At 41.2% G+C, this 24,664-nt stretch overlaps 1 protein-coding gene across 24 annotated transcripts in view; it reads left to right on the top strand.

The window, feature by feature from the left end:
* The window catches only part of CDH13 (cadherin 13), a 1,387,059-nt gene that overhangs the window by 618,506 nt on the left and 743,889 nt on the right, over positions 1–24,664 (top strand). The gene's annotated exons all lie outside the window — the stretch shown is intronic.

The following is a 24,664-nucleotide window of genomic DNA, read 5'->3' as shown; positions in this document are numbered from 1 at the left end:
GCTACTGTTCAGGAAATGGTAGTTATTTATATCAATGAATGTTACTCAGTGATGGGCTTCCAAATCTCACTTTGAGCTCTGTGAGTAAAAGAAACATACTGATAATACATAGATTGTGTTCAGACCCTTCCAATCACTCCAGATATTTTCCACTTTGTAATGGGAGGCACTCACCTCCTCAGTGAAGCATCATCTTTCTCCTCCTACCTGCATGATTAACCCCATAAACTGGCTCTGGGCACAGGTACCTGGTTGAGGAGTCCAAATGTTTTTAGTTTATTATTATTAAAATGTTTGCCATTACATTTACATAGTACTGGCCTGGCTTGATTGCTTCATATATCGATAGTATTAAAGTGGATACTGAATGTTTTGCCTGCCAAGGGCCTTCATCTAGTTCAGCCTGAGCATATATAAAAGTGATTTGAATGGGAGCGTTTGCTCTGTTATTTTGGTGATGGATTTAGGGAAATGGAAAATAGCAAATTGCTTTGTTTTTGGACCTTTTCCAGGTCCATCCTGGTTATGGATAACACTTGCTTGGTTGATTGAAGAAGGCCAGCTGCTATTCTAATAGCCTAAATCAATGGCCAACGGTGCCGATTAGCAAGCGAGTCATGCTCACTGCAGCGAAAAGCATCTTATAACTACAAATTAATAACTTTTCTATTACATATCAATTTGATGCTATATTTCAAACAACTTGATCAGCCCTTCAATACTAACATTGATACTAAGGTCAACTCTACTTTCATTATGTCCTTGGGGAGATTTTAGTTACAACTCCTGGCCTGGAGTGCAGGAGTCCCCACTCCAAACCTTGGTTGCTACCTCTATAGAAGATTGAGTAATCCCCAGCTCCTGGAGCTATGAAAATGTAATGAGATGAAGTCTTTGAGAGCATTTTAAAGACTTTAAACATCACCCTCTGATATCCGGTGCCTCTTTAGGGAAGATTTCCTTCTGTGTTTCTGTCAACTCTTTCACATAGAGTGTGTGGTTGCCGTACAACATCAGTATCCAGTGTTTTGTTGTTGTCATCTTCATTCTTGTGTTTGGAAAAGGCCCATGGCCAGAGGTGACTCAATGGCTAGGCTTGTCTAGGACATGTGGAAGTGTTGGGTTTCTTAAGGCTTCAGTCTCTGTCTCTGTGTCTTGCAGGGGGGCCTAAGCCTGAACTTTGGGTGGTGGTATTGGTTGGGGTCTTCAGTAAGCTGACTCAGAGATGGAGATTGGTGTGCAGGAAGTTTATTAGGGAGTGCTTTGGCGGTCGTCACACGTGGAAGGGAAGGAAAGGGAGCAGGAGTAGGTAGAGGAAAGATAGTGCTCTGATGCAGTCTCACCTAAGACTCATTTCTGGGGAACTCTAAAGCCAGAATGGCCCTTCAGAGTAGTCTTGAATTGAGTGAGAGAGCCAGACCTTTATAGCTCAATGGTGATCTCTCACTGGATGTGGGCCATCCAAAAGAAATATGACCTTAGCCAAGGCAATTGCATAGAGGGGCGGACAGCTGAAGGTTGTCCCCAAAGACTGAAGAAATAAATCCTTCGGTCCTGGAGAGAAATCTGACAGATGCATTGCAGCATCCCTACATTTTGGTGGAAAACAAAGCCATTTGGTACCCACTGAGATAGTTCCCAATAGTCGCTGTTGCCCTTGGAGACAGATACCCACTTCCTAGTGTTTTGACTGGGCAAATAATAGAGAGGAGGCTGAAGACTCTTTCCCCCTGTGGTGCCATATCTGAGCAGGTTTGTGGCCTCTATATCCTCTTCTCTTTCTAGTGTCTATACCTTCTGAGCATGGCAGCACCCTGTATCCACCCCACCTTCTGAAGCAGCACTCACTGTGTTTTGTCTTTCTTCTTTCTTTCTTTTATATGTAATCCCATCTAATTTCTATCGTTCAGGAATTTTACCTTCCAGGTATCCTATTATTAAATAATCACACATAAATAAACTTTGTGTGTCATCTTAGGCATCTACAGTTGTATTTAGGTATATATGAATTCTCAGCTTAGTCTACCATCTTTAATAAAAGTTTTTTTTAAAAGATTTTATTTATTTATTGATGAGAGACACAGAAAGAGAGGCAGAGACATAGGCAGAGGGAGAAGCAGGCTCCCCATGGGGAGCCCGATGCAGGACTTAATCCCAGGACCCTGGGGTCACTCCTTGAGCTGAAGGCATACACTCAACCACTGAGCCACCCAGGTGCCCTTGAATAAAAGTCTTTATAGTATTATGAAGAAGATGCATTTTAAAGTGTAAAAATATAAATATTTTTCTAAGCAGAAGACAGACATAACATTTTTAGTGTTTTTTTTTAATTGAAAAAAGATAGACTACAATTTTCTAAAGGAGTATAATAAAGAGAATGCCAAGGCCATAAAAACAATTCTCTTGACCCATCCATCCAAATTCTTGAGAGTGAAGGCAGACTCCATCTCAGGAATTTGAAAGTGGAAATTAATTGTGAATATGCTGGAGTACATGATGTTTGAAGGTGTCCTGTGCTGATGACACTCAACACTTGTAAGAGGAGGAACCAGATGCTTTAAGAAATGTTAACACAATTTTACTCCTGCTCACATGCTCTTGCCTTTGCTCTTGGTATTACATAGTCAATCTGAACTCTTTAGGAAGAGTAAATGCTTGAGTTGAGAAAGATTTCTCAAAAATAAGTATCATTTAATCAATGTCTATGTCAATAGTGATTGATTTATGACATCACTGAATGACAATTCATGCTCTCCTGTAGGTTTGCTTTGCTTTCTTTTACCACATTTGATAATATGTTCTACAGATCTGGTCTATATTTAAAAGTTCCAGAATTAAAAAAAATAGATACACATTTTTTATGTACAAATATGTTACTCAGAGCACAATTTATAATAGGGAAAATTCAGAAACAACTCATGGCAAAGTTACACAAATTCTGATACACTCATATAATTATTATGTAGCCCTGAAAATACATTTCCAAAAAATATTTAAAGACATGGGAATATGTCACAATTGAATGCTGTGAAAATAGCAGAATGTAGCAAAATATAAAATGTAAAACCAATTAGATCTGAAATGAGGTTTTTGTTTTTAAAAGCCTGCTAGAATGTTCTCCCCTGGAAATTCCTCAACATTAATATTAGGCTTATTTATTAAATGTTATTTAGTTAAATATTTTATTTTTCATAGCCTAATGAGCACATGAAGATTTATCCTATAACTATTTTCTTCACAAATGTTTACTTTTGAAAGTAAAAGAAAACTGGAATGTATTTCCTTCACAAAATTCCACCCCTGGGGTGTTTGCTCATCCTCCTTTCTATCCCCAAGTCTCTCTTCCCCGTTGACATCAGGTGGACTTCCCTAGGGAGGCAGTGCTGCAGGGCTGACAATTCTTGGCCATTATTTCCAATTCCATGCTCTTCTACTGCTAATGGTGTGACCACAGGCAAATTACCTGTGACTTCTCTGAATCTCAGTTTTCCAATCTGTAAGATGGGCCCAGGAATCATACCTGTTTCTTCTTGTCTGCTGTAGATTAAATGAAGTAATGCATAATGCGCAGAGCACGGTAAGAAGCACAAGCTGAGCACTAAGCAAGTGTTTGCTGGTATTGCCATAAGCACTGTGGTCATTGTTATTAACCATCCCTTGATGAATTTTGAAGACAAGAACTGGTTAACTAGAGGCAAGGGACAATGACCAAAACGCATGTCCAACCTCTTCATGGCTCCACCATGGCATCAGATCCAGGAGCTGCTGAGGCACATGAGACATGGGGGCATAATTTAGCTCCAAATACAAAGTCATGGAGCAATGAGTCTCCTTTCCTTTCCTGGTTTCCCTGCTACATTTCTGCAAGGTGTCTACACTGACATGTATTCTCCTTAAAAGCAGGCTTGAGAGGAGTGAGAGGTAGTCGAGCTCCATTTTAGGAGCAATGTTTGACAAAAGTAAATAGCTGTAAGATATAAACAGTTTACTGTTTTGTTATTTGGATTTCAATATGAAACTTGATTATTACATAACTTGTGTTTTACCATTGAGGTGATGGATGTTTGTGATTGAAAATCAGATTCCAGAATGTTGTCCTGGACTGTGGAATTTGCTAGAAGAACATTCTGGATTGGTGTCTTAGCATTTTCTTCACAAAAATAACATCATAAAAAAATAACATCATATACATAAAAATATATAGAAGGCTGGAAAATAATGTGTCAAAATATTAGCAGAGGTTATTTCTGATTGGTTGGATTATAGGCAATATTCAGTTTTTTCTTTGACTTTCATCCTCCACCCTTTTTGACTGTGAAGCTATACTATTTTTATTTTTTAAAAGATTTTATTTATTCATGAGAGAGAGAGAGCGAGAGAGAGGCAGAGACATACGCGGAGGGAGAAGCAGGCTCTCTGCAGGGAGCCTGATGCAGGACTTGATCCCAGAACCACAGATCCCTAGATCACACCCTGAACAAAGACGCCCAACTGCTGAGCCACCCAGATGTCCCTTATTTTTATTTTATAAAAAATGATGGTACTTAAAAAAAATCCCCTAATAAACCGTAGAGAAATGTCTTTTTTAAAAAAAGATTTTATTTATTTATTTATTCATGAAAGACACAGAAAGAGAGAGAGCAAGGCAGAAACACAGGCAGAGAGAGAAGCAGGCTCTGTGTAAGGAGCCCGATGTGGGACTCGATCCCGGGTCTCCAAGATTAGTGTTAAACTGCTGAGGTACCCAGGCTGCCCTAGAGAAATGTCTTAAGTTCAGTTCATTTAATTTAGAAAAGTCTGAATAGAATAGACACACACACACACACACACACAGGAAACTGATTATTTTTTCCTTTGGACAAGATTCACACTGAAAAAAAAAAAAAAAACTAGCAGGAATATCCAGAGCATGTAAATTAGGATTCATTTTACACTTCTGTTTTCATAAGTTACTGCCATGGTGTGAAGTAAGGTACCCTAGTGTTACAATCATATTAACAGCATATAATAAGTGCTAATCTTTACTAGTAGAATATTACCAGGGGCAAGCAAGCAAGGTCCAGCCACCATGCCATGAATTGTCTCAGCCCTCTCTGAGGTGGGTTCTAATATCATCCCCCTCTGATAGATGTGGAGACCACGACAGGGTCACTGACTTCCTAAGGCAACCTGGTTCCAGCACCCCCACCGTCTCCAACCGACGCACACATGTGTAAGACAAACTTGTCCAACCACAAGTTAGCCAGCCGCCTGTTGCCAGTGGTCACCTCTGCAGGATGTGGATGGAGGATCACCAGGGTTCTCTACTTCCTAACCACATTGGAGAAAATGTGTGCAGGGACTAAGGATGATTTTTATTTTCCTCGGCTTCTTTCCTACCTTCCAGCCTCCTTTTTCTTTTCCTCCCACCCCTTCTCTTCTTTTCCTCCCCAGCCTCCCTTGCTTCCTTCCTCACTTCTTTCCTTCTTCCTTTTAGGAAACCACAAACCAAAAGGGCATGCCAGATCTGATATTTAATTTATAAAAATTTACTCATACTCTTAGTAGGATTTTTATCAAGCCATTTTGTTTTCTGTTCACTCCTTCTGGTATGAATAATGCCTCCTCTCTTTCTTGAGGTATTAGGAGGAAACATAATGTTTTGATTTTTTTTTTTAAATGGAACTGTTTAAGTGAAGGATGGATGTGTAAGCCTGCTGTCTTTAATGGAAAGATTCAATAAATCCTAGACTTTGCTTCTAATGTGTAGAGTTCTAAAGAGATCTGTCCTATGAGAGAGTTCACTAATTTCAATTATCTGAGTTTTATTATCACCTTCTGTGGGTCGGAGAGACAGGATTTTATAGAATGCTGTCACCGGAGGCTACGACGATGGGGTTTCACACCATTAAGTCCAGAAAGCATAAGAGAAAGGCTAAGAAATGAGAGGGCTTAAAAGACATGCTAGTTTCATCGTGAAAAATATGACCTACTGAGCAGCTATGAGAAATAAAAGCAGGGAATGCCCATACATGATCCATGCCACTGCATGTGAGCTGCTTCTATGAATAATTAATTTCATATTAATTATTATTACTATCATCATTGTATCCCTGCAATTATATTCAGTAGCAGAAAAAAGTGCAGGTAGCATGATGTACATAAAGTTCTCAGACTTGAGTGTGTATCACAACCACAGAATGGGGGCATGTGTATGCAAAAATGCAAAATGCAGGTTGCCAGGCCTCATGCTCATGCCTGGCCTCATGTTCAGTGTAGACTGTGTATGACTGGGGCAGAACCTGGGAATCTGCATCTTTGTCAAACATGTCAATTGATTCTGACGCAGATGGTATGAGGACTGCACCAAGAAACATGGATGCTAACTAAGCCTGTGTGTGCTTTGTCACCCATTCATCTAGACACCAGGCATCTTCCCATCATCTCTGGGGCACAATATATAAGTCTAAATTTGTTTCTCATCTATATGAGGGGATCATAAACCCACACTTTGCCCACAGAGCTGCCGTGAGGATTAAGTAAGAGCATGGCCAGGGCAGGGCAGCCTCTAGTGTTCTTTGTGCTGTCAGTAGAGAGCACAGGAGAGGCATGTCCACCTATGCCGATCAGCTAGGTCATCACATACCTCCAGTCCTTGCTCTGTGCCTGGGACCGTGTCGGGGTCCGTGAACACAGCATACTCCTGAAAGAGCTCGCTGCTTGGAGCCCAACTGCTTGGGTCTGAATCGAGTCTTCAGTTTAATCTTGGGCAAATTATTTAGCCTCCTGGTGCCTCAGTTTCATCTTCCATAAAATAGGCAAAATTACAATACATCTTAGGCTGTTTGGGAGATGTGTTTAAAAATCACTATAGACAAAACTCTAGGACAGTATTGGGCCAATAGTAAAGTGTCATATAAGTGTTGAATAAATAAATACAAGTGTCATTGATCAAATTCATGCGTTTACACATACTAAATTTTTTTTCCTTTCCCTCCCTTTATTTCCATCATAATGCAGATATATTCTAGTAGATGACAGACTTCTAAAATAGAGACCACTTTTCAAAGCCTCTGTACCTGGGGAAGGAAATCTGTAGGTATTCCATGGGTTTGGCAGCCAGCAGAGGTATGCAGCTGAGGAAAGGAGCTTCCCTGGGGCGGGGGTGTTAGGAGAAAGAGCTGGATTCAGCTCTTCTAACTAGGAGAGCTGACAAGTAACAAAATGAGGCTCCCTCCGTTGTCTGACGCAGCAGATAAAGCAAGATATTTAGTTAATAGCAGCAACCTGGTGCCTATAATTTTCAAGTCCACGGAGGCACATTCTTTGCCCAGGGTAAGCAGAGGGATAGAGGAGGGAAGTAAGAAAAGTCAGGGAGAATCTATTTCCCACGTCCCCCATTGTAGTATTTGACTCACCTAAAGTTAACACTAATAGAACATTTGCTCAGAAATGTCATCACTGAAATAAACGCGTTAAATTTAAACTCTGACTGCCCCAATTCATCTGTTATGCAATTGAACTGGGAACAGCTCAGACTTAAAAGGCATCTCCAAGTTTTTCTCAGCCAATAAGGCTTAGGCCACTTTGTTTTCTCAGATTGTTCAGCCTTGTCCAATTTTTGGATGAAAGTCCTTTGGATACTTCAGCAGCCATGCCATTTTTCTTCCAATCGTTGACTTAAAATATAAAGCAGAAGCTGAAAAAAAAAAAAAAAAACACCACCAAAGTTCCTTCACATCTTTATTTTCTAGCCAACTATGGCTTTAGTCTAAAGCTCTCTTTTAGGAAGAAAATCCCATTTGTACATTTTCTCTTGGTTGGCTGGACTTACCCACAGATTCTTGGGTGATATTCAGGAGGCTGCTTTGTATTTTGGCTGTGTGTTGAAATTTTTCTTCTGGGACTATATATAGCAGTAGAAGGGGGATGTTGTTCAGCTCTTTCTCGACCTATAACTAACTCACCCCTTTGCAAGAGACAAATACAAAGACCGTAACATTTTGACACTATTTTTTGCTTTACACTGTAATTCATTTTATTTTATTTTATTTTAAATTTTTATTTATTTATGATAGTCACACACACACACACACACACACACACACACACACACACAGAGGCAGAGACATAGGCAGAGGGAGAAGCAGGCTCCATGCACCGGGAGCCTGACATGGGATTCGATCCCGGGTCTCCAGGATCGCGCCCTGGGCCAAAGGCAGGCGCTAAACCGCTGCGCCACCCAGGGATCCTGTGTAATTCATTTTAATATAAAATATATTTCCATAGTTTGATTACAGAAGCAGTACTCTGTAGAAAATTTGGTTATTCCTGAAAAAGCACAAAGAAGGGAATAAAACCATAAAAGAGCCACTAAGAAATAACTAGTTCTTGGGATCCCTGGGTGGCACAGCGGTTTAGCGCCTGCCTTTGGCCCAGGGCGCGATCCTGGAGACCCGGGATCGAATCCCACGTCAAGCTCCCTATATGGAGCCTGCTTCTCCCTCTGCCTATGTCTCTGCCTCTCTCTCTCTCTCTGTGTGACTATCATGAATAAATAAATAAAATCTTTTAAAAAAAAACTAGTTCTTTGGTTTTTTTTTTCCTATTTATCCATCTTTGATTTATTCATTTATCAACCCTTCTATCCATCCATCTCTCCATCCACCTATCCATCCTACTTTCCTTATGTACATCCATCCGTCCATCCACCCTTCATGTATCCATTGTTCAACTTTCCATCTATCCACCCCTTCATACTTTCACTCATTCCACAAAGAAATAATATACCTTAAGCATATGGTATAGTGGTAATAAATACAGGGTCTTCAGTGACTTGCTTTGTGCATTCAAATCATGGCTGCATCAAGCACTTTCTATGTAACCTTGGACAAGTTTTTATGGCTTCTTTTCCTCCCTTATAAAATGACATTAATAATAGTGCCTCCTCATACATTGTGTCAGGATTTAATGATATAATCCATATAAGATGATTGGCAAAGTGCCTGACATAAAGGAAGTTCTCAGTAAATATTATCTATCCTTATCATTATTATTACTCTGGCTTATTTGATAGAGTTACCAAGATCTGATAAGAAAACATAAAAAATACTTAATTCACTGTCTAGGTACTATAATTATAAAGTGCAGTAATAAATATACAGTTGATTATTTTGTTTGTGTTCATGATATCCATCTGTTTCATAAACTCATTTTAAATGCTATTTTAATGGCGGAACATATTCTATAGTATACATATTCCTAACCAAACTATTACAGCCATTCATTTAGAACATATCAAATTTTTGTGCTTATAAGTAATGCTGTGATGAACATCCCTGTTCGGTGATTTCCTTAGACTAAATTCCTAGAAATGAAATTGCTGGTTATATGTTGTACACATTTTAAAGCTTAACAATATTGCCACCGTGCCCACCAAAAAGTCTGCACCGCTCTACATTTCCATATGGATGCAACGGCCTGATTTTCTGTGCTCCTGCCAGCCTTATGTGTTTTCTCTGCAAACGTTTGCCATTCCAATAGACAAAACATGGGCTTCTCATCACTATTTGATTACTTGGTTTTATTTAATTACCAGCAATGTTGAACTTTGCCATATGTCTTTTGACCGTATTTATTTCTATTTCTTAAAACTGTCAACTTAATAATATTTGTGCATTTTTCCGTGGAGTTGTTTGTTCTTTTCTTAATGATTGTGCCACAGTTTAAAATTTGACTTTCTAATGGGAAGGCTTTGGAATTTACTCTTTCCCAATTTACGAAAATCGGTCATGGCTATCTGGGGTGTTCTGAACCTTCCCTGCATTTGCTGTGAGTGCCTATAATTTACAATATTCCTTCGGCCTTTGCTGTAGTCAGCCAAGTGCTGTTGCACTGGAACCCGTTTCTAAGTGCCCCAGAGACTTCTTACTGCCCCACCTTTTAGTGGGTCTCATTTCATTCCTGTGATGTTTTCCCAGTCTTTCTAAATTTCAAGTTCATTCCACTCACTGAAGAAAAATACTGGGTGACAACAGTAGGTAGCCACTCCTTTTATTCTGCTCACTATGCGTCTCTTCTTGGCTGCATTCTCCTTTTACTTTGTGCTTCTTTTTCAGCTGGTGCTTGTTAGACAGGTCTTTATGCAATGACACCGGGCAGGTTCCTCACCCCAGAAGTCTCCCTTTAAATATGGTGAAGAAGCTACCAAAAGACTTCCCTTTAGTATGTAGAGAATATCACTTTAGATCTTGTGCCCCAAAAATTTCATCTTCCACTAATGGTCTAGTGAAGAAGTCAGCAGACTTTTCTGAAATACATATTTTCAGCTTTGCAGGCCACCTGGGCTGTATTGCAATGAAGCACAAAAGCAGCCATGGACAATAGAGAATGAACATGCCTGGCTGTGTTCCAATGAAATTTTACTTATGAAAACAGGAAGAGGTCCAGTTTGGTCTGTGGGTGATAGTTTGCCTCTACTGGTCTAAATAAGAGAAAAGAATGGCAAAGGAAGTGATATGGGAGAAGAAAATGTTTTAGCTGGTTGCTCTTAACAGTAAAGTGCCTTCAACACTACCATGGCTATGGGCCTGATTAGATCGAGAATTCCCTGGGGGACTGTCTTTCCTAACCCCTGGCCCTAAGAGAATCCAGCTTGGAGAGAAGGACCCAGGCAGAAAACATGTGGGGAGAGGAAGAAAAGAAAGGGAGAGCATATCCACAGGGGGATCCTAGCCACCCACCACATTCTGAAACGTGGTATGCCTCCACTCTGGGGGACAAAATACAGGGAGTAGTGGGGGTTCTGGTCCCTGAAATGCATTTCTGAATCCCAGCAGTTTTCTTTTAACTCAGTATTAATCGAGACAAAAATGTGATTTTTAGCTGAAAGGGCTACATGTCAGGTATTTCACTTGATAATTTTGATGGGTTTTGTTTTTATTTGTCTCTTTGGCTGGCCACCTAAGGCATTATTTTTCTTGAGACTCAAGCTCCATAACAACCTTTTGCAAAACAACACGTGTGCTCCGCAGACCCCTGCCTGTCTGTACTCTCATGGCCTTGTCATGGAAAAGGAAATCAAGTTGGTGCCTCATTACAGCCTGCCTTCCTCACAAATTTTGTGCATTCTAGAAGAATAAAGGTAAAATGTTTAATCTGGCTGCGGCAGAGACTATTGTGGAGAAAGTGGACCTGGGCCCAAGGGACACATGTGACCACTCAAATCCCTCCTTCTCAGTTAATCTCCGTTTCCACCTCTGTCAAATGAGGAGTTTGGACTAAAACAGAATGGTGCACGTGAGGCAAGTGTCCATAACTCTATCTTCAGTTCCTCTGACAGGCAGCATTATGCCATCACTGTGTTCCTCCGTGTTACCTGGAGATAAAGCCTTCTCCGTGCGGGCCTGCTCCAGCTGGCTGTGCCCACCCTGTGGGGATGGTCTGGAAGCCCCCTGAGCCCCTGACATTTGTGATTCTCTATACACATGGAACTCAAACATGTTCTGTGGGATTGTTCTTTGCTTTGGACAGCCATGGTGCTGAAACACTGTCCATTTAGCTGCCACTGAAAGTGATCAAGTGGAAATGCAAACTCTGCCAAATGGCTACACTTTTGGCATTCTCCTCTGTGTCCATTTTCTGTCCTGTGATCTGTTAACGAAAGGTGTCTTGACCAAGCTGGGGAGATGAGGGCTACTCACCATCCACCCAAGTCTGTTAATGTTTCATTGCCTGGGATGCTTTAAGATCTTGTGCCTTTAATAGATTTCCTGAGCTAATAGTTTCCTTTATTTACTTCCCTGAGCTGTAATCGTTGCTGTGGCTGACCATTTTGATAAGCTGCTTCTGTGAAACATCATCATATGAACAAGAGTCACCCTTTAGGTGATTATTATTCTCTTTAACCTATTTTCGATCACAGAAAATAATTCCCGTGGAAAAAATCTTCTTTTCTTTGATTCAAAAAAATACCCCGCAAGTATTTAAATGCCATCATCCTTTCAATACTGAATAATTTTGAATTGATTTATACATGAAATTAACCACAGCACCTTTGATTAGGAAAACTTGTGCTTGATCTGTCTATCCATCTCTCTTCTCTCTTTCAGTTTTCCTGACTTCATAAATGAATTAGTCTAACTCACTTTCAGTGAAGCAGAGTGCAGACAAAAACACAAGTAGGAAATTAGGATAAAAAACTGGGCTAAGTCTGGCACCCATTCTATCGTGTACAGACACTAGAGATGGTCTGTAAATTTGGAGACTTATTAACAGCCAAAGCAAAGAGGAAATTTTTTCTAGGTCTTTGGTTCACAGTATCCATAAGATTAAAGCATTGTTCAAATCATGCTGCTATTTCTTTGATATTAAGACCTGACAGACTTTTCTACTGTGGGTTCTGACATAGGAGACACATGTGATAGAGTTGCCTCTACCTGAATTACATTTAAATATTGCTTTAGACAAAGCAAACAAAAGATCTGATGTGTCTCTTTTTAATAGCTCAATCCAAAAGTCCTTTTCTTTCAAATTAAAAGAAAGAGTACAGCTAAAATGCATGAATCTAAAGGACATGATGGATTTAGGGTTTTCCAGTAGGAAGAGTATTTACAGAGGGTCATTAAAAAAAGTGAAGATTCTTCTTCGGGAAGTGGTGTGTGCCACAGATCTCCATAGAAAATGTATTGAAAATATCAACACTGTTTCAGATACTGCCTCTCAGTGTTTTGTTTTTGGTTTTTTTTTTTAAGATCTTAACACTCCACAAACTCAGTGCTATATCTAATTAAGCTGGCTCCAAAATCAGAGCATCAGCATCTCAATGCATTTCCATAAATCACTCAAATCTTCATGATTCTGAGACACTGATCACTGGATGCTGTTTTCAGATTCTTTCCCAGAATCTTCATCAAGATTGACAAAGAAGTATCACGATTGGTGTGGGTAATTAATGCTCTGACCGCCTGGTCCAAAAAGGATGCTCAGGGCAGGAGATCTTGCCCAGGAGCCATCCGTAGCTGCAGTTGTCTGGGACAGACCTTTCCACAGGATGGGGAGACCCAGAAACTCTAGTGAAGAGTGTGAGTTTGATCTCTCACTACCACTTCCAGCCTCAGCTTCTTGGAAAGCCCTGGGACTTAAATGACCATCTCAAGCCCCTTTCTTTCTTATTCCTTTGCTAGACTTGAAAAATATAACAGGGTGGGCCCTCTGAGGTCAGTTTTTCTACTGCCTCAGTGGAATCTGAGGTCTGCTATGGAATCATCAATAGGTGAAATGCTCTTCACAGAGTTAAATAAATGACATTCTTAAAGTGGAGTTTATAAGCTATGTTTGCATTTATTGCCCCACTTAGTCTCCACAGAAACTATAAATCTGGCAGGCCCAAGGTTCTTATCTCCTTTTGGAGGTAGGTACCTGGAGCCCAGAAAATTTAAGTGCCGTGATGTTAAGTCACAGAGGAAGATTTTTTATGGCTTATTTCTGTTGTTATTATTTGGTTCTTATAGTATCTCAGGACTTGCTTCATACTGCCCCAGCCCCCAGAGCAGCAGCATCTAGAAAGGCTTACACTAAACCCCATCCCTATTGGAGGTTCTGAGTAAAATGAGTTTCCTGCTGGAAATTTTTTGGAAAATCTGTGTTCTGTACGGTTATCTTGGAGACTCTGAATTTCCTGCTATCAGGTCCTCCAAGAAAGGTTTTGTGGCACTCAGCATTTCCCCAAACCTTTTATTTTTTAATCTCACAGGCCTTTAGATGGTAGGAGAATAAAGAACACACTTTGGAAAATTCTGTTCTAGAGATGTGGGCACTTCTATAAGGTGAAGACTCAAGCACTGTTCTGTATTCATCTTAGATCCCTCTGTATTTAGTAGAGTAGGAACTCAGCACATTGTTGAAAATATTAAGTTTCTATGGACATATGCTTGGATTGTCCATATGATTCCATGTGTCAAGTAGACTGCCTCTTTGTCGCTTTATCTGTCTGTACACTTACCAGACACTATCATTTTTGAATCAGAAAATACCATCCTATAGAACCAAGAGTGATCCATGTTACCATGAATCGTGTGCTGTGGTTGTGAATACCAGTGATCATGATGCTGAGCAGACCATGGCTTACACTTACTCTTATGGACCTGATGGGAAGAACAGGCCACACTTTAGGTTTCCACATGATCCAGCAAAATAGCAACCCACTCAAGAATGAAGTGATTTAGAAATACCAGTTCCCTATCATGGGCCAGCAAGAGTATAAGCCCTTGCATACATGAGTGCTTCTTAAAGTTTTAACCTCAGATCGTACTCATCACTTGTCCTTATCCTACAGATGAGGAGAGTGAGGCTTGGGGAGGATTGCTGTCACTTGGTACAATTTGACTGCTCCTTGTAACCACTGCTCAGAGCTGTGTGATCTTGTGCAGGTTAACTAACCTTTCTGTCCTTCAGTTTCTGTACCTGTGAAATGGGGACGATGATATTACTTCCTGCTAAGGTTGTCATGAAGAATAATGAGTTAACACACATATACAGTGCTTACTTAAAACAGTGTCAGGAACAAGGGTGTCTGGGTTGCTCAATCGGTGAAGTGTCTGGCTTCAGCTCAGGTCATGATCCTAAGGTCCTGGGATCAAGTTCCATGTCGGGCACCTTGCTCGCCTGGGAGCCTGCTTCGCTCTTTCCCTCTGCCTGCCGTATGCTCTCTCTCTCTCTCTCTATCAAATAAATAAATATTAAAAAAAAAAACAGTGGCAGGGACAGAAAGCACTTGGTAAGAATTTTCTCATGTATATGCAGCACGTGTCCATGCACACATCTACATCCTGGTCTTGCTCAGCCTATTCAATAAGACTGGTTCTGGATAACATTCAACCATTTCTAAAAATCAAGTCCACTTTCTATGAACAGAGATTTTCCTACATAAAGCTTATTCAGAGGGCCTGTGTTGTCTCCTCTGAACACAATTCTCTTATGAGGAAACCAAAACAATTTTGGCAAATAAATCTGGTTAGAGTGAGTCACATCACTAGACATCTACTTTGAAGGGGAGAACAGTCATTTTGGTTTACAAATTATTGTGTCTTTTACTTTATTGCATATCAGAAGGGAATTTGGGGTGAGATGTCTAGAAATCTAGCAAAACCACTACAAGTTGTTCTGTCATTTAGCATTTAATTTAAAATATTACCAGGAAAACAACTAATTGAAATGCTCAGTGCAACTTTTTTTTTTTCATGCAACAATATGTTGACTGAGTTTTTCAAATTACCAAAAGCATTCAGGCAGTTCTGGGAGTTTGGATCTAGTAACCCTTCGGCTCTTTTTATTTAGAATGCTGGCATTTTTCACTAGTGTCAAAAACGATAATTATTTTTCACAGATATTGAACTTAATAGAGTAATTGCTAAACACATTTCCACATTTGGCCCTCCAAGACAAAGTTTGTAAAATTTGTGAGCCATGAACAGTAACTTTACTGTATACTTGGCCTGACAATTGTCTAAGAAATGTGTCCTCAATGAAACAGAGGGGGGAAAAGTGAAACCAGACGTCAAAGTCATTGCCATTCTAACAACCATAATCCCTGATTCTGTGTAAATTAGTCATTATAGATTGAAACCAAACAGTAGACCCGAAGAGATAAAACTCACAATCACTACAGCCAATTAGATATTCAAAGGAATATTCTCAGTTTTTAATATGTTACAAAATCACATAAATACGTATGTGTTGGCATTAGCAGTTTTGATAAATAATGCTTACAAATGGGAGAAAGGCAAAAATAGATACAGGCAATTTTAATGGGGCCTAAGCAATAGCAATAAATATTAACAACATGCTGAAACTTTGCTCCAAAGTGAAGTGGCTGCAACGTAAACAAAGTTGGAGTATGGATTGAGTCAAATAATGGGCTTCTAATAACTGGTAATGTACAAATGTAATTAAATTACGAGAAAGTACAAATTTTCTCTATGGGTAATTGCTATGGATTGAATGTTTGTGTCTCCCCAAAATTTGAACATGGAAACTCTCATCCCCAGTATGATTGTATGTGGAAACATGGCCTTTGGGAGGTACTTAGGTGGTGAGGGTGGAGCCTTCATGATGGGATTAGTGCCTTTAGAAGGGATGGCTCAGAGAAAATGAGGAAGGGTGGCTATCAGACCAACATATACGTCTGATCCTGGGTGGGAGAGAGGGAAGGGTGACCAGAATGAGTGGAAGCACCTGAGACTGTCATGTGGTTCTAAGGAAGTTCAGCAAGTCAGGGCGTCCTTGAACCCAAACTGGTCAGCCGAGGAGTCAAGAGTCCCCCAGGAATGGTGCTGCCTTGCCTTGTGCTCAGGAACTGGCTGGGAGCAGCGTGTGAAAGCATGGCTTTGAAGAAATGTGGCAATGGATTTCCACTGTTAATCAAAATACGCCCCCACCCCCCAGTTAGAAATCTCAGAAGTGTATCTTCATTGCTACCACAGAAGCATATACAAAATTTGTATATGGAACCTCTCATCCCCAGTATGATTGTGTTCAATGAAGGGAGGAAGGGAGGAAGGAATTACACTTGATCTTAGCCAAAAGGGTGAGAAGCGATGGGAGGAAGGAATTAATACCTCATATCACGTTTGTATGCCTGTCTCCTTCCTTCCTACGGTTTTCAGCCTTACTTTGGTCTTTATTGGCTGTATTTTTATTGAGAATCTATTATGTGCAAAGTAATTTACCTGTAATGCCTTATTTGCTCAGAGAAACTCTAGGTACCTTTATTATCCATCTCCATTTCATAGATGAGGAAAATGAGGCTCCAAATAAGTTATGTAATTTGCCCAAACTCAGAAGCTAGCAAGTGGCAGAGCTCTGTTCTATAAAGTTTATACTTAAAGTCTATACCCTTAGCTGTTAATGCTGTATGTTTTTAATGTATAAGGGATACATGTACGAGAGATTCCCTGCCCTGTAGATGAAGGTCCTGAAAATAACAAGGAACAGGGGCATAGGAACGAATCCCAGGCTGAGGCCAGGTCACTAAGGAATTTGTATGGATCATTCCTTTGTGCACTCATCATTGGCCATTTATTCATTTGTTCATACATTCAGCAAACACTTATCAAATGACTGCATAGAGTAAGGATTTTTTTTGTTTGTTTTTAAGATTTTATTTATTTATTCATGAGAGATGCAGAGAGAGAGGCAGAGACATAGGTGGAGGGAGAAGCAGGGAGCCTGATGTGGGCCTCGATCCCGAGACCCTGAAATCACCACCTGAGCCAAAGGCAGACGCTCAACCACTGAGCCACCCAGGCATCCCTCATGGACTAGGTTTTAGTTGTTACATCTTTGAGGTACTCACTGTCTGCCCTGGATAGTTCAGTGACCTACATGGGACTATTAAGGACTCAAAATGTTGCTGACCAAACTGAGATGTGCTAGGAGTACGAAATACACACTGGGTTTCAAGGGTTAGTGGGGAAAAATATTGTAAAAGGAATTTTGTGAACACTTTTCATATTGATTATATATTGAAACAATCATTTTTGGGTTATGCAAAATTACAATATATATTTAAAATTGATCCCACCTAAAAAAAAATTGATCCCACCTGTTCCTTTTTACTTTTTAATATAGCTATTAGATAATTAAAAAGGCACATGTGGCTTGTATTATGATTATCAGAGTGCTCCTCTGCTGACCAGTAAATGCAAGTATTTTAATAGTTCAGAGCGCTCTGGCAGACATAGCAAAGAGCAATGGACTGGGGAGGGCGAGGGGGATGTCTACACAGTGGGACATTTGAACCAGCCCTTGATGAAGGAGTTGGATTTTGCCCAGTGGATAGCTAGGGAATAGCAGTCCAGGTGGCTGACACAGCGTAGAGAAAAATGTGGAAGACTGAAGACAAAAGTTATACCCTGTAATGTGGGGCTGGGATTCTGCATACGGTGGGGTTCTCTGGGAAGCAGATTCTGAGCTGAAGTTTAGAATACTTACTTATTAAAGTTCTTGTTTATTAAAGCATGCCCTTGGTTTCAACCAGTATTTGGATATGGGCTGCTTGGGTGAGGCGGCTCTCTGCACTGATCTGCAGAAAATTCCTGATGTAACCAACATATAGATGGTCCATGGAGAGCACACCCACCAGCAGGCGTAGCCAGACCTTCCCCGAGGGCCAACCCAGGGGGCATAGCACTGTGTTCTCCTCACTTGTCAAGGAAGATAGAGGACAGCATGCTCCATGAAGTGACCCCTTCCTTACTCCATGCTCAGCCCACAGAGCTTCCCATTAGCTCAGTGGGTGGGAGGACGATCAGGTCTCTGTGATGTCAGCAGGGCACTTTGGAGTTTGTATAAATTACAGCTAAGGCAGTGGTGAATTTGTATGTGTAATGCATTTACCCATGGCCCCTAGAGTACACTAGAAGACAATTTCTTGGTGTTTAAAAGATTATCCTTTTAATAATTCATTGATCTTAACAACACAATACATCAATGGTTTACACCAAAGCCATGTTTTATCTGCAATGCACTCCTAAATTGAAAGGTACCATAAAATAGCACTTAACTTTCGGAATCCTTATGTTATCTAAAGCTCAGTTTCATATTTATTTGATGATAACGAATATCCTGTCTATTTTATGATCCAGTACAAGCTCTAATTTAGGAGCTCAGGAATAAATGAGGCGATGCCTGCAGGTGGGTGGCACACACACACGTGTGTGTGTGTATGTGTGCGCATATATGTGTGTGTGTCGTGGAGTAAGTAGACAGGTTTGGCCTGGCAAGTTCACCAACAGCATTTTTACACCAAATGACAGTCATGCAGTGAAACACATCTGCATTCCTGTCTGAACTGACCCATTTGGTGTGAACGCATTTAAAAGAAAACTGTTTTCCATCTTTAACACTTCTGACACCAAATCTGTGGGTTTTCCACACCAACCAATTCCCCTCTCGACACTAACTGGGTATCCCATAATTTAATTCAATCCTGACACTAACCATCAAGAGTTAGAGCAGACCCCACAGGTTAGGGCTTTGACTTACAAGACTGCCTCCACTTCAGCTGCCAGTCACAAGTAGGGGGCCCCTGGTTATACACATTTCTGTCTGACTTGGCTGTAAATTGAGGAAGAGTTCTCATGACCTCTGCCTCGGGTTTGATAATTTGCTAGAATGGCTCATAGAACTCAGGGAAACACTTTACCTACATCTACTGGTTTATTACAAAGGATATTATAAAGGATACAGATGAAGAGGTACATAAGGTAGGGTCTCAAGCACAGGATCCCTGTCCCTGTGGAGTTGGGCTGTGCCACCCTCCTGGCACATGGACATGTTTACCAACCCAGAAGCTCTCTAACCCTGTACTTTGGGAATTTTTATGGAGGCTTCAACACATAGGTATGATCAATTATTATTAACTCAATGTCCAGCCCGTCTCTCTTCTCCAAAGGGCTGCAAGTTCTAAGCTTTTAATCATGGTCCTTCTAGTTACCAGGCCCCATCCTGAAGCCATTCACTAGCCCACCTAGAGTCACCTCATTAGAACAGGTGCTCCTATTTCCCAGAGCAGATGCTGTGTCAGCAATCAGGGCCAAAGATCAAATATTAGAACAAAAGATAGATCTGCCCTATGACCCAGCAATTGCACTGCTGGGGGGTTACCCCAAAGATACAGATGCAATGAAATGCCGGGACACCTGCACCCCGATGTTTCTAGCAGCAATGTCCACAATAGCCAAACTGTGGAAGGAGCCTTGGTGTCCATCAAAAGATGGATAAAGAAGATGTGGTTTATGTATACAATGGAATATTCCTCAGCCATTAGAAACAATGAATACCCACCAATTGCTTCGAAGTGGATGGAACTGGAGGGTATTATGCTGAGTGAAATAAGTCAATCGGAGAAGACAAACATTATATGGTCTCATTCATTTGGGGAATATAAATAATAGTGAAAGGGAATAGAGAGGAAGGGAGAAGAAATGGATAGGAAATATTAGAAAGGGAGACAGAACATGGAAGATTCCTAACTCTGGGAAGCGAACCAGGGGTGGTGTAAGGGGAGGAGGGCAGGGGGTGGGGGTGACTGGGTGGTGGGCACTGAGGGGGGCACTTGATGGGATGAGCACTGGGTGTTATTCTGTATGTGGCAAATTGAACACCAATAAAAAATAAATGTATTATAAAATAAAAAAAGAATAAAAGATACTCCTAGCGCCTCCAGTACTTAGGAAATTATGAAGGTTTTAGGAGCCCTATATCAGGAACCAGTGCAGTGGCCAAGTATATATTTCTAATTATGTCACAGCATTCCTTGGACAACAATCGTGTGGACCTACAATGTCTTCTTGTGGTAAAACCAAAGGGAATTGTTATGTCTTTAGCATAACTAGAATTAAAAAGCAGCCAGATTTCTCTTTTTATTCATTCTTCTTGGCCCTACTAATTTCTGGCACCCAGCATCCTGGGTGATGGGTGCGTACCAGTGATTTCAAGGGTAGAAAGGTCACCAGTGTTCCCCAGTGCCTAAGAAGGGAGGTTGCAACCTGTATATACGGTCAATGTGGCTGGCTCCCCCTGCCTCCCCTGCCCTGTCTGTCCTACATTGCTCTCTGTCATTGTCTATGTTCCAGAAACACAGCCCTGCTTTCGCTTCCCCAAATAAGCCGTGTTCTTTCCTGGCCCAGTGCCTTTGCACCTACTGTTCCCTCTGCCAGGAATGCTTTTCCCAGGTCCCTCTCTAGTCACAAATTTCTATTCATTCCTCTGTTTAAATGCGAATGCCACCAAAAGAGCCTTCTCTGACTCGCAGATCAGGTCCCAAGGTTGCCATTCCCACAGCACAGCCCTTCCTCACAGTGTTCTGCAAGCTCACCAATGTCTATTCCCCACGGGCAGTAAAAGCCAGGAGGGCAGAGCCACCCTTGTCCAAAGCATAGCTGAGTGCTCGCTGCATAGAAAATGCGAATTAAGTGAATTGTGGAAAGAATAAGTGAAATACCACAGACGGGCCAGGCAGGATAAACTCTGGAGTTGGGTTTTACTTGGATGTTGATGATCTTTCCTGCCAGAGTTTCAGGGAATTGCGAGGCCACCAGGCAGCCAGCCCTGGCTCGAGGAGCACATGGATGATGATATAGAGAAGGCAGGGAATGAATTCTATCAGAAAACCTCGGGGAACTAAGAGATAGGGAAATGACTTCAGAGGTGGGTAGAATTGAAAAGAGTATTTTTATTTTTTCAGTTTCCCAGAATAAATAAGCCTTAAATATGTTTGTATGCTGCCAGGAAGTAGCCAGTGGAGAGGACATGATTGAAGACAGGAGAAAAAGAGAAGGTAATTGATGGGTCAGTGTCCCCCAGGAGACATGAGGGATGAAATCAACAGTGTGGGTCAAGAGGTGAGGCTGGGAGAGGCCAGCATGGAGGCAGGTGATATTTCTGCCCAGCCTTTCAGCTTTTGTGCGGAAGAGTGAGGAGAGCATCAATCACTTCCTTTCTCGCTGGGTAAATGCCAAGAAAGTCTACGGCCGAAACTTCCCCAGGCAGGAGGCTCAGAATTAATTGTGAGGATTAAGCATAAACCAAAAGGAGCAGGGAAGCCCTACGCACTAAATCCCAGGAATAGGGCCTTTTCAGATCAAGAAAATGCATCTGAGAATGGTCTGGCAGCCCAGAGTGCTGAGAGAAATCTCTAGATGCTGGCAGATCGCATTAATGCCTCCTCGTAAGATTGTTTCACACGGGCCAAAATGTACATTGATTTTTTTTTTCTGTGATTACACTTCCAGAAAGAGAACATGATCTTTGGAATCTGTTTGGGGGAATAAAAATGCCTATACAGGATAAAGGATGTTTTTTGACCTCTGATGGCCTTGTCTTGTTCTTGTCACAGCTTGTTTGCAAGCAATGAAAGGCCTCCCAAACCAGGGATATCCTTGCAGTCCTTCACAAGTGATTTACCTGATTAACAAAATATTGGTGGAATATAGAGAATTTGCTGTGGGTGTGTGTGTGTGTGCGTGTGTGTGTGTGTGTGCATGTGCACGAAATGAATTTCTCTGGTAGCCGGGGAGCAGGGTGAGGGCAAGCTGACCTTGTGTTTTATCTAGGATGACGGTGGTGGGCTGACATTGCAGCGAAAAACTAACATATAAATATTTGGTGAACAAGCAGATGCACGGGTGAACACAAGAATGAATGGATCAAAGAATGAGTGAATCCACCCATTGTACTGTAGGCTCTAGAAGGATTTCCTCCCCAGAGAGGCACATTGGGATATAATACTTAAGTATCTTTACATAATGAATAAATGAGTAACAAACATGCAGCCAAAAAGTATTTATTGGGCTAAATGAACCAATATCTATAAACAGTACAGAATTTTGCATAGATTAGGTGCAATGTGAGTGTCAAACAGATAAAGTGGACATCAACTATGTGCCAAGCCATGTGCCAATAACCAGGATAGAACTCAAAGTAAAACAGACACACACAGGCCCTGCCCTCATGGGATAAAGAATCCAATGGGTTTCCCTGCACCTGTATGACATCACTTCTATCACTTCTATCTGTGCAGATCTTCTGTATTGATACCTTTCCTGTACACGACCCCCAGTCCTCCTGGGAAATCTGAGAGGCGTTAGCAACCTCATTCTCAAATCTCAGAGATTTGAGCTAGATCTCAAGATTTCCTCTGGTGACTTGCCCAAGGTCACACAGCTGTTAGATGGCAGAGCTAAGAATTCAAACACAAATGTTTTATTAAACTGCCTCTAATCTTCCCATTTTAAAGTAGGAAAGCACTAAAAGGCTCATGTTGATGGACTTGAGGTGATTTGTAAAAGTTTAAGAGACTGCCATTTTTCATAACACCCATAAACTTTACACATCCACACGCCCTGCTCTCCTAAACCAAAGTAACGCGGCTCTTTATGTTCTGAGGGTATTCCCCTTCTCAGTTAAAAATTATCAAACCTACTGGGAAGAAGGGTTCCCTGAGGATTTGCTTTATAAAATAAACAGAAATCAATTTTGACTTGTTTTCTAATCATGATAAATGAAGCCAGGTTAGGAAAAAGAAGTCCCAGCATTACTTGAGCATCATTTTGCCAGGATGCATTGGTCTTTGACAAGCAATTAAGAAGCCCTCTGATTGTGGCTGGCAGTGCCACGGCTCAGCACACTCCTGATTAATTCTCATTTTCATCCTTTCCTTGGGATTTATTTACTCATTTCACCTGGAATGTGTTTAGCTTCTTAACCTCCCCATCCCCCCCTTTTCCAAAATGTGCTTCTCTGCGAGGCTCTCTCTCTAACTTCACCTACCCAATAGCACCATATTCATTCCTGCTGGAAAACTACCATACCATCTTGGCATTTATTCAGTATATCTTCATTCATTCATTCATTCATTCATTCATTCATTCATTTTCTATCCCACCTGATCCCACCTTAGCTGGCTTTCTTTATTTCCACCTAGATATTTTTTTGAAACCCATCTGTCTATCTTGGGGTGCTTAATACAGAGGGGGTTCTTCTTATGTGAGCTATCCACAGCAGGTTCTGAAATAATACTAGTGAGAAGTCTGAACAAAATTGGAGGGTCTTAGAGCTACAAGAGATGGAATCAACATCTTCATCTTCATCTTCATGCCTATCAACTATTGAATCCTTTCTTTAGTCCAGGCACTGTATCTGCATCTTTCATACATTGTTTCTTTTATTTCTTGCAACAACTCTACAAAGAAGGTAATGGTGGCCTCACTTTATAGACAAAATGAGTCTCAGAGGATTTAAATCACATGAGCAGTAAGTGGTGAGAGCATCCCTTGAGCTTATGTCTGCTGAATTATTAATAGGATAATCCACAGCAGACACTAATACACATGTGTCATGGATAATAAGCAGCAGTGCTGGACACCTTCAGTGCAAACCATTTGACCCAGCACCTTGGGTAGGTTGACTTTGCATGGTCATTCTATTGAATCATGAGTTTCCCAGAACTGAGATCTATACCCTGCCATCCCTCTTAGCTGCTTCATTTGAGGACAGACAGGACTTGGTGGGTAGTTGGCCCTATAAGGGCCTTCAGATGCTCTGCCCATCCCCAGTGGACTCCTATACAGGAAGCAGGAACCCTAAATCCATGGTCTCTGAATTTTTGCCCTCAGCCCTTCCTCTTACTCCATTCCTTTCTGAGTCTCCCAGTTACTCATTCTTCTATACCCTTCCTCTCACTCTTGGGGCTTGAGTGCCTTCCTCAGCCTTGTGATGATTCTGGCTTCTTCACCCTAGCACTCTTTGGAAAATGCTTCTCACCGTTCAATTGCCCTGGGGGCTTTCAACTCAGAACCCAGACTCCGACATGTTTTTTCTCTCCTTAGTGGTGGTGCATATGTGAGAAAAACAACGGGCATTTACAGTGTACCACATGTGTTAGGGGCTTACAGTAACAAGCCTGAACTAATCCTTAGAACACCTTAATGAGGTAGGTTTATTATCTATGATGCATAAATGAGAACACCAGGGTTTGGAGAGGTCATGTAGATCCCTGAAGACCCCACCGGCAGGAAGTGGTGAGTCACAATGGGATCCTAGTTCTGGTTCTGTCTATACCAGAGCCTCTCTTCTCTCTCCTCTCTTCTCTCTTGGAAACCATAGGATCCTACGATTTTCTTCT

This window comes from Canis lupus, chromosome 5 (genome assembly GCF_003254725.2).
Source record: "Canis lupus dingo isolate Sandy chromosome 5, ASM325472v2, whole genome shotgun sequence".
NCBI lineage: Eukaryota > Metazoa > Chordata > Mammalia > Carnivora > Canidae > Canis > Canis lupus.
This window is presented reverse-complemented; position numbering and strand designations above follow the sequence as displayed.